We start from the raw sequence: 11,533 nt of genomic DNA, 5'->3' as shown, positions 1-11,533 counted from the left end.
GTTTATATCGGGCATAATATTTAATTGTTTTTTAACTTTTGTACTTCGTTTTTAATATTTATTGCCCTGTACACCACCCTGAGTCCTTCGGGAGAAGGGCGGTATAAAAATTTAATAAATATAAATATAAATATAGCCTGGTAATGAAATGTTTGGAAACCAACCCACAAGCTCAGAGAATGAACCTCCACCATCATCCTATACCCAAGCTACAGATATTCGCCAGGTTGCAGGGTGACAGGGAAACCAGAAAACAAGGTAAAACCAGCAAAATGCATGTCACCCTGTGGCAATAAGGTAAAATCAAACAAAAGGTGAAGGCAGAATGAGGTTGAAAAACAGGAGCTTTTTCTGCAGGGGAAAAATAAATCTTTTGACAAATTGGAGTAAAGATTTCAGCACAATAACACTCCTGCTACACATGATAAAATCTGCCTAGAGAGAGCTGATGGTGCTTTGCATCAGTGCTGCGATATTGTTTGCTGCAGTATGTCAGGCAGACATGCCAACATATGTGTTTGCAGCGAGACTGCCAGTTGAGAAGGAAGATTTAAGCTGACCAAGTAATTGAGCTGCAGTTCCTGGCACCCTTGGGAAATCTCATTAGTTTCAATGAGAATTACATAAATATATCCAGAAAGAATATATTCCGCCCCCACCCCCACTCCCCGCCCCAGCCCAATTACAGTGAAAAATCAAGAAGTTTTAAAGGCAAGAGATTTGAATCAATGTTAAGCAATGACTGTCCAAGGATTTTGATTTGATCCTCCGCTCTGTGGGGTTCCGTCAGTTATTTAAACCATGTGTTATCGACCTGGTATTTAGGTCCAGTCCTGTTGCTGTCAGCATTTATTTTAAAATCTGATGCAATATATTAACTTGATTTGAAGAATAACAAGTAGAATTTGTTGGCGTAGGGAGGAGGGGAGATTTGAAACAAAGAGCTGAATAAGATGGAAAGCTTATGGAAATAATAAAATCTCCAATGCTAGAAAAAGAAATGGACTCTTCCCAGGAAAGCAAGTTTACAACCTTCTTGGCAAGTTGTAATCAGACGCCTGTAACAAAAGTACATAACCAGCTTCTATATAAACAACAAGCTTACATACCTTCCATTTCCAACAAAAGGATTACATTTTAATGTTACCATATTTTTTCACAATTACTATATATAGAAATACGAACCACAACTCTTTGGCCCTGAGTTTGGAGCAAGAGTTATCCACAGTTGAAAGAGCAGTTTATAAGGCTTTTTCCTCAGGACATCATTTACCGAATTGTTATTTCATGCTGAAGAGGAATATCCTCATCATATTAACATTTATAAGGCAATTCTATCGCTTTCTCCACATAAGAAATCTCATGGAGACTTTTGCTTTTCTAAAGTCCTTAGAGAGACAAAGCCTACATTGTTGGTGGTAGAGTCTTAATACAAAGCTCCAGTGCCAATAAAAGTTTGTGACAAATGCCTGTTTATATTTCTCTGATAGATATCTTGATAGCTCTGCTAGGATACCGAAGAAGAAAGAGAGGTACTTGCAGACAGAAGATTTCTAACCCTACTGATCAGAGATACCATGCATCTTCACCCTGGGTTTCACCTAAAGTTTAGTCCTGTGTGTCCTACAATGAACCTAAAGCTTGTATACTTTGGATACATAATGAAAAGGCATAAGTTATTGCAGAAGTCAAAGGCAATAAAAAAGAGACCAACAGAAGACAAAATGGCTCAACACATAGCCGGATGAAATAAGCATGAGCTTACAGAAATTCAAAGAAGTAAAATCTGACAAACCATCATTGCAAAATAATGTCCATCAGGTCTCAAAGAGTTGGAAACAACCAAACAAGTGAACAACATCAACAAAAGTAGCCACCTGGGTTTTTGCAGCCCAGATCTGGAAGGCGCAATGTATGTATACACATGTCTGCATCCCCCAACTCCAAAGTGGGTACCAGATGTGGCTTTTGGACCTAAATGTCTACTTTAAACAATTATTTCAACCAGACAAAACATAAACAACAAAAATCAGTAACCATTTAAGTCATGTTGGCACTCAACAATCCTTGGCCTTAGTTTAAGGCTTGCAATGCCAGCAAACAAACAATTGCATGAACTTAAGAACTGCCATAAATCACACAATTATGCCAACACTGGACTGCTTTTCATATACTTCTATTAACAGCTAATCTTATCATATATTGCCTATGTATGCTTTATGCTTTGTCAAGCCATATTTTATTGCAATTTATTAAAATGTTTTCTTGGCAGCTTTTGTATAAATGTCTCCTTTGCTATTTTTTTAAAAAGACTGATTTTATGCTCTATCATTTCTCATTATAGTGCTGGATTAAAGGTCAAGGGTCTGTTTGTTGGGCTAGGTTGTAAAGATTCATACTTTTTTGACCTTTATTTGTTCAGGTAAAAGCAGCCACTGACAAAAATGGTATATTCCCTCATTTTCTGGGCATTTTCTAAACAAACCTCATTGTCACCTATTTGTCATGCTGCTATTTTGTGAATTATGTCAGCTAGTAGATGAGCTGAGCAACTAAGATACTTTTATGCAACTCTGAAACAAGTCCTTATATTTTGACCTTACTCCACTATAATGTTTCATTAAATTCAGGAAGGGGCACTGTGATTCCTTACAAATGGCTCTTTATTTTGCACAAAAGCCCCCAATGTTTCTGTTTGAATTTGACAAGATGTGGACCATTATTGATACATGTTTGCTCATGGTTGGTCTCCCAAACAATATCATGAGCAGTATTTTAACATACCAATCAAAAGAACAAAACTCAATTCAACCAATTTTTTATAATCCTTATTCCATATTTTTCCCTACCATAATGCCAGGTTGGTATATAAATTTCATACCATTCTGCTTCATTTAGAACAAATTAGCTCTGAAGCCACACAGACTGGGTTGGTCCAGTTCCAGAATTCTGGATTAGGTTTTTAAGATGGATTGTGTAATCTCACCATTGCCATGTCCAATACCTACAGACATTGATGATGAAGTTGCAGACAGAATGCATATACAACTGTTAATTTCTAAACCCAACTGAAAAGCTGCTGACACCGCTGTCCCAAATAACCCTCAACTAGAAAAGAGTTTTCAGGTCATATACAGAGTTGATTGTAGAAGAGAGAACCTATGGTGTATGGATATGGCACTACATGTCTTCACAATGGCATTAAACCATTTACTTATTATTTACTGAATTTTACTTTTCCCTGGAATTTCTTTGTATTTCTCATATATTATAACCCACATAACATCTGTCTTGCCTGTCTCACCACTGACAAAAAATAGGCAAACAAATAATACTTGGATGTTCTTTATACATTCACCACAACTATTATCATTTATCTTGATATTGGATTGGAAATAAACTAAGAGTCAATGTGAGCCATTATCACACTTTAAGACACTTCAGCATAGACCATGATTTCTTCTTGTTTTAAATTTATTGCAAGTCATTTGCATTAATATATTAATCTGATTTAATTAAAATTCTGATGATGATGCAAATTCATTCTAGGGTTTGAGCTAACTTTTACCCTCTACTTGTAATTTTCAGAAAGGTTTCCTGCCATGTTGTTTCTATTTTATTTTGGATGAATCACTTTCTGAGAAAGAAAAAAATAGTTTGACAAATAACAGCCCAAATCTGGACTTAACTTGCTTTCTCAGAGTCTTCCAAGGAGAACTTTAATGAGGAAAGATATGAATTCTTCATTTGTCTCCCTGCTGAAGAGAAAAGAGGAGATGCTTCAAATTTGCAGAATTACTTATATGTTTTGGATGTGCATTTGTGAGTATGCATGTTTTGCTTGTTCCAGGGGCATCACAGAAGTCAGGATGCTGGCCACAACTATGAGATCAAAATCCACTCCTTCTTACCACATAAGGCTATCCTGGCAGAACCGCTACACTGCCTACTGGACAAAAAAACGGTCTGGTCACGTACCCAAGACAAAGCATTCAAGGCGGTAAAATCATTGTTATCCTCAGACTCCATCCCAGCTCATTTCAATGAAAACCTACCAATAACACTAGCCTGTGATCCTTCACCATACGGCATTGGGGCAGTACTAAGCCACAGGATGCCAGATGGTAGAGAGGCCCCCATCACATACTATTCTAGAATGTTATCATCGACTGAAAGAAACTATGCCCAGATAGACAAGGAAGCCCTCACCATAGTGGCTGGTATTAAGAAGTTCCACGACATCTTATATGGATGAACCTTCACCATCTTTACAGACCACAAACCTCTGCTTGGTCTCTTCACAGAAGACAAACAGACACCGCAGATCCTGTCGATGCAAATGCTACGATGGTCCATTTTCATGGCTGCATACTCGTACTGGCTAGTCCACAAGCCGGGTAAGGAAATGGGCCATGCTGATGCTCTCAGCCAACTGCCTCTACCGCAGACTGATCCGGACCCAGACCCAGCTTGTCGTATCCTGGCAATCCAGAACCTGCCTGAAGCACCCCTACATGCAGGGGACATTGCAGCTGAAACCATCACAGACAGAACACTTAGCCGGATTCTCAACTGGGTGTTAAGGGGATGGCCAGAGACCCAGCCAAGCCCTGAGTTCCATCACTGCACTTCTCAGAAAAATGAAATGTCAGCCCACAAGGGATGTATGCTCTGGGGCAGCAGGGTCATAATTCCACCCAGTCTCCACCCAGTGCTGGATTCCTTACATAAGAGGCACCCAGGAATTGTTTGAATGAAGGCTGTAGCGAGGAGCTGCTTGTGGTGGCCAGGCCTGGACAAGGACATTGAGACTCAAGTCAGGAGTTGCCAGGCCTGCCAAGAAACCTGACCAGAGATGCCACAAGCACAAGTGCACCGCACCATGGTCCCGCATGCACATTGACTTTGTGGGCCCCTTCCAAGGGCAGGTGTTCTTAATTGTAGTAGTCAGTTATTTCAAGTGGTTGGAAGTAGCACTGGTCTCATCAATGACAACAACCAGGGTCATCCAAGAATTGCGGCGGATTTTCGCTACACATGGTCTGCCAGATGTAATCGTGTCTGATAACGGGGCACAATGCACGGCAGGAGAGTTTCAATCTTTTCTCAATGCCAACATTATTCGGCATGTAACATCCACTCCATTCCACCCTGTGACCAACGGTCAGGCCAAACGAATGGTCAGGACCACAAAGGAGGCGCTCAAGCAGATGACAACGGTTGTCAGCACATAGCAATGCAGTTGTAAACTGAATGTCACATGGTTGCATTGTTTAGTGACAGCAATCCAGGCAGTCAAGTTGCTGCAAGTAACTCCAAGACATATGAGGAGCGGGAGTCACATGTAAGGATTGGGGGCGGGGCTCAAAGGAATGGGGGAGCCCTTGAGAGGGCCAGCTAAGTTGGGTGAGGCAGTATTGTGTGCAGTGGCAGGGCAGGGATGCTAAGAGAAAGAGGCACAGCTTTAGGCGAATGCAGAGAGAACGAGGGAAGGAGGTTATGGCCCGGTGCACAGGAAGGTCACTGGGGATACTTACCAAAGTGACTTGCAATCTTTTCTGCTCACTCCCCCATTGACTTTACTTGTGAGAAGCCCTCAGGGAAGGTGACAAATGGCAATCGCGTGACCACAGAATGCTGCAACCATCATAAGTGTTCTGGTTGCAAAGCATCTGAATCATGATCACTTGACTGAGGAGGTGCTGTGACAGCCAGCACTTCAAGGATTGGTTGTAAATATCATCCACTAAGTGCTATTACAAATCTGAACAGCTGCTGAACAAAGGATCAGTAAGCAAGGGCTACCTGTAATGTGGGACACAAAAGGCACACAAAGTGCTGCCTTTTGTTATTATGATTGGAATTGTGATTTGACTCCACTCTACAATGAAATCTCTGATCATCTGATGATATATAGGTTTTCAAAACCATATTCTGTCAACTTATGGGGAGGATCCAATCAGCTTAATATGAATGCTACTGCATTTAAGATATTCCATGGAAACCTTTTTTCCAAGTACTAACTGAATATGCTTACCTCTGGGGCAAAACTCTCCCAGAGTCACTGAACGGACTTTGGAATGCCTGAGCAAGGCATCTGCAATCTTTCTGAAATAAGAATTTCACTCTGCATTTTAAACCAGATCATTTAGAAACAGCGTATGTAATTTCAGCTGAGGGAAAAAAATGATACAGTAACTATAACTAAAGCTCACTTGCTCCCCAAAAGTTTGCATTAATTCATGTTCAACAGGAATACATGCAAGCTCCATATTATAATGACAATAATACTCCTTGTGGGTCATTCCATGCCAAAACCTTTTGTGTGAGCTTTCCTACTAGACATCAACATCAGCAAAGGAAAACCACTGATTTTATAACTAAAACCAGGGCTTTTTTGTCATAGAACGCACAGAACGGTGTTCCGGCATATTTTTTTGAATGGAAGAATCGGTTCCTTCTAAGCTGCCAGTGGGATTACAGGTATGGCTACAGATCAATTTTGCGGACCCCCATCAGCCCGATCCAGGCTCCGGAAGCCTGGAAAAAGCCTCTGCCACCCAGATTGCCATACAGAGCAATTTTGTGCCTCCCCAATGGCCAATCTGGGCTCCGGAGGCCTTTTCCAAGCCTCCAGAGCCCAGATCTATGGCTGTGGAGCGATTTTGAGGCCCCCTGCAGCCCGATCCAGGCTCCAGAGGCCTTTTCCAAGCCTCTGGAGCCCAGATCCATGGCCCGGATTGGGCTGCTGGGGGGCTGCAAAATCGCTCTGTGGCCATAGATCTGGGCTCTGGAGGCTTGGAAAAGGCCTCTGAAGCCTGGATCAGGCCACTGGGGGGGCACAAAATTGCTTTGTGGCCATGGATCTGGGCTCCAGAGGCTTGGAAAAGGCCTGTGGCACCCAGATTGGGCCATGGGCCCCCCTGCAAAATCACTCCATGGCCATAGATCTGGGTATCAGAGGTCTTTTCCAGGCCTCCGGAGCCTGGATCAGGCCTCAGGGGGCTGTGGACACATCCCCTAGCCTTAGATCGAAGCGGCAACAGGAACCATGGCAGAGAGGAAACAGACCTTTTCCACGTGAGTGATCTGTGCCTCGGAAGCTCCCTAAAGTGGTTTCTTCTCCGTAAAGGTCTGTAAAGGGCTTTCGAGTGGAGCTGGAGCTGTGCATGAGTTCCGGCACTTTTTTTTTTTTTTTTACAAAAAAAGCACTGGCTAAAACAGGACCTCCCATGCACAAGAGTGGGGCATCACCAAGCTTGGAGGGAATCCCAAGATTTGCATAAGTGCCTCCCAAAAACTGGCCAATGTAAATTAAGCATTTCCAGTGGCTCGGCAGAGACAGCTGATGCTAGAACAGGAAATGAAAAACCATGGAAGTAGAGGAGTACTACATTAGGACATCCCAGGCTACAATATTATTTTAAAGTCAACTTTATTACAAAATAAGCTTTTATTCCTAAGCTTTAAAAGAACCCAGTGAAGTCTCCTGGACCTATTGTAATGCACTCAAAATACGCTTGCCCAAAATTCCTGAAAGATAAGAATAAAAAAGAGAGAAATGGAGAAGGACAAAAGGAAGCACAAAGTAATGCTTGTCAATTGAATTGGGGTTTATATAGCTAATTATGTTTATTTTTTAGATCACAAGCAAAACTTTTTTAAACAAATTTTTAAGCAAGTTTTCAGATTTTAAATCTTATCTATCTTATGTAAATATATGTAATATAATCAGCAAGAAGGATGAGATGTACTCATCTGAAATACTAGTTTGGGGTAAAAATAATGACCTTTGGACAACTGTTTCTTATTTTCATTTTTGTTTTGTTTTCAACTGACTTAAGAACATACATTTAAGTACAGGGCTTTTGTGCTTTGTTCTCTCTGGGTAGAAATGTGTTCTGTATTAAAGTTCCTGGATAAACTTGAACAGTCCCAAATCTCAACCTTCAGCTTTATAAAACACAAGAGACTAGGGAAGATAGTGGGTTTATGACCAACAGATGGTGTAATTGGTGTCAGAGATGTTTTTATGTTAAGGGGTCGTAGGTTCAGCTTCCATCTGGAACCTTCTTAGTTCTACTGTATATCTAAATGATTAAAGCTGCTCCAGGTACAAAAAGGTCAAAATATCATCACCTGCCTAGAGGAGGGAAGCATTATTTTAAATGTGACCATTAATTACTGTGCTCCTAACTTGTGAGAGTAGACCTTTTAGGGATTCTAGTACTAGATCTTGGTAGAAAAGAGAATCTTCTGTTCAAGTTACCATACTTAATCTCTTCTGTGTGGGGCATTTACAGTCATCAGAAATGTATACCTGAAGGATTTACATCTAGCAATTCTCATACCATATTATCTTCCCATGAAGTGGGAATAAACAAAGGATTTGCCAGGCAAGGCTGGGAATAATTTGTTATAAAGAACTGGTCAAACTCTATGTGATCCAAGAAATGGATACCAATGCCTCATCAGACATGACGTATATAAACCCACATCATGTAATTCCCTTCTAGGATAAGTAGCATTTTACAAAACAGAATAAAAAAGTGAAAAACACCATGCAATATAAGGCAGGGCATTAGACAGAAGACAGGGAAATCTAAACAAGCCTACTTAACACAAACACTACTCACTATACTGCTCCATATCTTTGTGACCTTGCAACCTTGTGGTTGAGATGGGTGGTACATAAATGTAATAAATAAACTATCACTACTTCATCTTGTCTGTACACTCTGTATTGTCATTTGATATTTACACTTCTTTTCCTTTAGCGGTTCTTGTCCACCCAACTACAACTTTCCTGGTCTTTCCCTTCCTTGTGACCCATTCATCTTCTTTCCTATTTACTTTGATATTTGATTCTCATTCTCTCAGTCTGCATCAATAAACATCTCATTGTACTTTCTTCATAGTATTTAATTAACTTTTTCCTAACTTGCTTTACTACATATACATTTTTAGAAAACACTCCACAAAGGACAGGCTGCACAGGTTTATTTAATTGCTATAAGCTTTTTGCCATATGTGTGTGCTCACTCCATTTTTCTATCAAATGCAACTACTTTGGTCTTGACACTAATTTTTAAATATATCATCCTCATTTCATCATACAGTGCAGTTCATACTCGCTGAAAATCATTGAGGCTTTTGGGCAGTAACACACCCTGCGTACAGAGCGACAATTTCACATTCTCAATGAACATAGCACTCCCCATAAATAATATCAAACTATAGAGATCCTATATCCTTGTCTTATTCCCTGCTTTATGTTGAACCATGCACTAGCCTTCCATTTATTTTTATGCATGCTTTACTTCCACAATTTAACTCCCATCACATTTAGCAACCAACTTTCAGCTTCGTATTTGCACAAAACATCCTTAATTCAAACCACATTCTGTAAATCAATAATTAAACAACCCTTCAGATCATATAAAACAAACACTTTCTCTTATTCCTATATTTCTTGATGAATTGCTAAAGAGCAAAAACAAACCCTGGTCCACATAAGCTCTGTATATCATAAAATTACAGCATTCTTCTTAAATTTTGCTAATTGCCATTCCTCATATCGTTTCAATCAGAGGAGACGATCTTTAATACGTTGAACAGTACCAGGTCTAGAAAGGAGCTATGTAGAACTCTGTTTAACACTTTCCTCCAATTTGATAAAGAGGTATTGAGGCACACTCAACTTCACTTTGTAGCTCAATCAAAAGTTGCCTCTGCAACTGCCTCCTTCCATTTTTTTTCTTGTTGAAATGGTGTGCAAGTGCACATACAGTTATCTTATTTCCAAGAAATTGACAATTGTCCTATAACCTGTTTCACATTTTCACTAAGCTTTTTTTCATATCGGTTAATGACAGGTCAAAGGAACTGATCCCCTTATGTCTTCTTCAGTCCTCTGGAAAATGAAACCAACTACATCCCCGACTGACAGGGCAAGCTGCAGTATATAAACACCATTCTCTTTTAGCACTGAAGATGTTACCTAGTAGGGTAATGAAACAGCTGAAAGCAAACAACAAACCTCAAAGAGCACCAAGTCCTCCACAAGAAAACAATTGGCAAGTCCACTGAGGAATTATGGGGCCCTTCAAATCTTGGCTAAGTTGATTGTAAACTGTATTGCATTTTCACTATGCGTTTCTTCTCTGAAAGTTTTGTAATTTGGTTCAGGAAGATATTATTCAGTTTTTGTTAGTGCTTGGCTGTTTCTTTCATTCACACATTGTTTTGTCTCCTTTGCACTCTCACTCAAATGCTCTTAACTGCATTCTCAGGCTCAAATTCCTACAACTCAATATATTTATCTAGTTTCGTCCACCCAGCACTGTGCAGGCTTCTGGAACTCTAAAATGGCCGTGCATGTTGATTTTTAGTCTCTATAGAACCTTGGATTTTCCTTGCATAATCTGTTCTGCTTCAAAGAGGAGAGGTACTGGAATAGGAAGAGAACAAAGGAGAGGAAATGCACTTTTTAAATTATAAAATTGTCTGAAGTTGTGTGTGAAAGCTCTTTCCTGACCATTATAAATTCCTTTCCACCTCCAATTTACCAAAGATTTGTTTCAGAGAATGTGGAGATACATAATTTTACATCCAAAAGATGGCCCAGCTGCAAAAACACAGAATATGCAGAGGATAAGAAAAGAAGCTGCAAGCTAGTTCAATGTTGCCTGCTATATTTCCATTCCAGACATTACCAATACTTGCAACTGACGCTCATTTAAACAATGGCAAAAGGATGTTTCCAGGTTCATATGGCAAAGGGAACCCCCCCCCCAAGAATTAGATACAAACTATTGCAAGATGCTAAGGGAAGAAAGGGTTTGGGTCTACCAGATTTGAAATTGTACTTTAATGCTTGCTGTCTGAAAGAGTGGATGAACATTTGGAACAAGAGACTACTTGATTTGGAATGTCATGAATTCAGGTTTGGATGGCATGGTTATCTATGGTCTGATAAAGTTAAAGTCAATGTGGATTTTAACAATGCCATACTAAGTTTGGAATAAATATAAAACAATATTCTCTACAAAGTTGCCTCTTTGGGTGTCCCCACAGGACGGGTTTTTGTTTTTTTTAGAAAAGAAATGGTTGTGAAGCGGGACTGGTGGATTGGTAAAAATGATACTTTTCAACTGATTCGTATTTATGATGGTCATGAGATCACCTTTTGTGACCATGACTTCTGGCCATTTTCCCCACTTACGACCTTTGTAACATCCCTATGGTCATGTGATCAAAATTCAAGTGCTTGTCAAGTGGCTCAGAGTTATGACCGTTGCTGTGTCCCAAGGTCATGTGATCACTTTTTTCCAACCTTTTCACAAATAAAGTCAATGGGGAAGCCACGTTCATTTAATAACCGTATTACTAATTTATCAATCGCAGTGATTCACTTAACAACTGTGGCAAAAAAGTCGTAAAATGGAACAAAATTCACTTAACAAATGTCTCACTTAACAACAGAAATTTTGGGCTCAGTCATAAATCGAGGGCTACCTGTAATTTGCTCCTT

The sequence above is a fragment of the Vipera berus genome, assembly GCF_964194415.1.
Source record: "Vipera berus genome assembly, chromosome: 2".
Lineage (NCBI taxonomy): Eukaryota > Metazoa > Chordata > Lepidosauria > Squamata > Viperidae > Vipera > Vipera berus.
The sequence above is the reverse complement of the archived record's forward strand: the minus strand, read 5'-3'. Positions refer to the sequence as shown.